The sequence below is a fragment of the Brassica oleracea genome, unplaced genomic scaffold (assembly GCF_000695525.1).
Source record: "Brassica oleracea var. oleracea cultivar TO1000 unplaced genomic scaffold, BOL UnpScaffold01246, whole genome shotgun sequence".
Taxonomy (NCBI): domain Eukaryota; kingdom Viridiplantae; phylum Streptophyta; class Magnoliopsida; order Brassicales; family Brassicaceae; genus Brassica; species Brassica oleracea.
In genome coordinates this window covers 12,201-16,366 of record NW_013617795.1, presented here as the reverse complement: position 1 = coordinate 16,366, position 4,166 = coordinate 12,201, and the positions used below count along the sequence as shown (strand labels likewise).

The window sequence follows — 4,166 nt, the reverse complement described above, 5'->3', positions numbered from 1 at the left end:
TTTATGCCATGTGCTTGTCATAGCTTGAATCTTGTTGTTAGTGACATGGCACATTCTTGCGTGAAAGCTGTTTCTTTTTTTGGGATTGTGCAACGCATATACACTATATTTTCGAGCTCTACAAAAAGATGGAATGTTTTACTTAAGCATATTTCATGTTTCACGGTAAAAAGTTTGTCTAATACTAGATGGGAGAGTCGAATAAAAAGTGTAAAAGCTATAAGATATCAAGCTCCTCAAATAAGATCAGCTTTTCTAGAGCTATATGATTTGTGCGATGATGCTATTTCGAAAAGTGAAACTGAAAGTTTGGTTGATGCACTTGAGAATTTTGAGTTTTTGCTTGGTATTGTCATTTGGCATGACATTTTATTTGCTATTAACATGGTAAGTAAGAAATTGCAAGACAAAACCATATGTATTGATAATGCCATGAAACAAGTAGCAGGTGTGATGTCTTATTTTGAGAAATATAGAAATGATGGATTTAGCTCTAGTATTAACATGGCTAAAGATCTTGCTCATGAGATGGATATTGATGCTATATTCCCCAAAAAACGTCGATGTTTTAGAAAAAAACAGTTTGATGAAGCTAATCATGAAGAAGTAATTCAAACATCTGAAGATGAATTTAAAGTCAACTATTTTCTTCTTGTTGTGGATATGGCAATTACTTCTTTGAATGATAGATTTGAGCAAATGAGAACATTTGAAAATGTTTTTGGTTTTTTATATAATTCGGTGAAGCTTAAGTCACTTGATGTTATTGAATTAAAAAAAAACTGCACCAATTTTTATAAAACATTCTCTCATGATGATTTATCAGATGTTGATTTGGATGATTTTTTCTCTGAGTTAAGAATGTTGCGGGTGAGTTTATCTGATGAAGCAATGACACCGATTCAGGTTCTTGAGCTGGTAAAAGATATGGGTTGTTATCCAAATGTTGATATTGCTTACCGGATTTTACTAACAACACCTGTAACAGTTGCATCAGCTGAAAGAAGTTTCTCTAAGCTAAAATTGTTGAAAAATTATTTGAGATCATCAATGTCTCAAGAAAGGTTGAACGGTTTATCTATTTTATGCATTGAAAAAGAAATGTTGGAGAGTCTGAATTTTGAATTAATTATCAATGATTTTGCATCAACTAAAGCTAGAAAAAAACGTTTCATGTGATTGTTTTTTCATCTTTTAAAGAATTGATACTTTTTTTTTATTTCAGGTCTTAGATCTTCTTTTCGTTCAAGTTAAAGCAAATGCAATGAAGAAAAAATATAGAAGATATTTTTAAAAGGGTCTATATTTCGTGTTTCGCCTAGGGTCATTATATTGGTTAAGACGGCACTGCTCCCTTGTATGGATGATGACAGTCTCCGCCGCGGAAAACCCACCAATCATAAAGTTTTTGGCGAAGATATAGCCGTCTTGACCACGGATGCGCTCATAGCTTTGGCCGTTGAGAAGATGGCGACATCAACTTCGTTAGGCGTTTCTCCAGAGAGGGTTCTTCGGGCCGTAGTGGAGATGGCCAAGGCAGTACGAACGGAAGGGCTTGTCGCGGGTCAAGCGGCAGATCTTTCCGGAGAAGGGATGAGCTTAGAAGAGGACAGAGCCCGGTTGGAACATCTTGAGTTTATACATATTCACAAAACGGCGGCGTTGCTTGAAGCGGCAACGGTTACGGGAGCCATAATGGGAGGTGGGTCTGACGGAGAGATCGAGAGGCTTAGAAAATACGCGAGATGTGTTGGCCTGATGTTCCAAGTGGTCGATGATGTGCTAGATGTGACTAAATCGTCAGATGAGTTAGGGAAAACAGCCGGTAAAGATTTGATCGCCTCAAAGTTAACCTATCCTAAAGTGATGGGAGTGGAGAAGTCGAGAGAATATGCTGATGAGTTAAATAGAGAAGCACGTGAACATCTTCATGCATTCGATTCAGCTAAGGTGGCTCCTTTGCTATCTCTAGCTGATTACATTGTCAATAGACAAAACTAATGTGGCAAATTGCTGATGCTTAAGTTGCTTTATAATAAAATAAAATAAATTACTAAAATGCTCGAAAGTCTTGATACAATGAAAGTATAATACGTAATAGCCCAGTGGCCTTCACTTATTCATTCAGTCATTCGGTGCTTCTGTTTATAATGCTGTCTAAGATTTCCCCTTGTCCTTTTGTTTTTCGTCTTGAAACATATTATTCTTTTGTAATTTCTCTATGTTTCAAATGTCGGATAATGTCCGTCAGTTAGTTTGTATTGCTCATTTGGCATAGAATTTTGAAAGTATCTATGTGCACATGCTAAACTGATGAAACTTGATAAAAAAGCTATATGAAACTATAAACTAAAAGTAAAGAGAAAAAGTGTAAGGAATAATGATTAATAATGAAATACTAGATGATAACCCGCGTGCATGCACTGAGTGAGTTCTTATAATAATGTTTGTTTATTAAATGGGTTTTTAACATTTTGCAACACTACAATCTTTATCGATTATAAAATGACGAAGACAAATGTTGATCTCTTAAATATATCATCGTTGTTGAAAAGTTAACGAATTACCTATCATTTTAATTATTTTAAAGACTTCATATACACAAAAGGAAATTAATTTTTGCGGCTGATGCAAATCACAAAAATCAAATAGGCAACATCGATTGTATAAAGACGAAAGGAGATTAAGTTTTCTGCTCTCGATTTGTTTACTATTGACTCTCCATAAATGATTTCATTTTCGATCTCTATAAAATTGTGCTTTCATTATCGTCTTTGTTTCATTGATATGAGTTAAGTTTCTTTTTTAATTTCTTTTATAAATTCAGTAAATTACATAAGTGTCAATTAAAAAAAATGAACATCTGTAAAAATTAGTTTCATTCTATATACATATCTAAGAATCAAAATTTTGAAAAAAAAACACCGGCAAACTATATTAACATGTTAGTGTTCAAATCTAATATATTAAACTGTTATAGAATATAAGTGAAGACTCGAAATATAAATGTCTGTCTAGTATATATATTCACCAGCTCGGTATAAAAATCATCTAATTAGAACAACAACAAAAAATTACTTATTTCACTAGTTCGAGTAATATCTGAATCCAAATGGGTAATATCCGAACCTGAATGGATATCCGAAGATAACCAAATATTAGTAAACTTAACCATATATTTCTAATTTACTTCTCTCATTTTATTCAAAATATTTATATTAATGATGTTTATTGCTCAAAATTAGATAATATACATATAATTATGGACAAAATCATTTGCTACTCACTTAAAATACATATCAATCTCTTGCTTCTAGCATTAACAAAAGTTGCATCTAAAATTTTAAAACAATAACAAAATTAGTGTCTTTCTATTTTTAAAGTCTTATCTCCAAACCTATTAATAGTTTAATATTTTAAAAATTAGGAAACCAATTAAGTTAATATATTTTTTTTTGTCAGCAGTTAAAATATATTTTAAATACAAAAAAAACTTAAACAATGAATAATTTATTTATATTTTTTATCCGAACCCAACCCAAAATATCTGAACCCGAACATAATGTACCCGAACCCGACTCGAACTGTAGAAATACCTGGACGGGTTCTATACCTTTATACTGAAATACCAGATACGAATCCGAACGTGTATCCGAACGCCCACCCTTATGATATATGATCATTTGTATCTTGCTTGAACAAAAAAAAGTTAAACCATTGATCACAAAATTTTCAGTGATCACAAAATATTCATTTTTAGTAATTTATAGTTGTTTTTTAAAATTCAAAATATAACATATAAGAAAAAATCTAATTTTTTTTATTATATGCTTAAAATGATTGTTTAATGTCTTTTAATAGTATAAAATTAAACAAAAAATAGAGAGGTTAGAAAAATTGTTATCATATCCCTTATATATTAATTGAGGAACATTTGAAAAGATATAACCTCAATTTTGTATTAATTAAAAGAGGCCCCAATGCATAGGTGGCACTCAATTAGGTAGTCAATTACATTCAATTGAAAAATAAGTAGGTCCACATTCGATTTTTATATGTTGTTAGATACATAAGTTGGTCAAACTATATGATATAATGATATGATATGCTATTTGCTTTCCATAAATAAAACCTACGGAATTACCATAAATGACTAATATATATAT

At 31.5% G+C, this 4,166-nt stretch overlaps 1 pseudogene; it reads left to right on the top strand.

The window, feature by feature from the left end:
* The window catches only part of LOC106321126, a 3,677-nt pseudogene extending 1,676 nt beyond the window's left edge, over positions 1–2,001 (top strand).
* Positions 2,002–4,166: the final 2,165 nt, after the last annotated feature.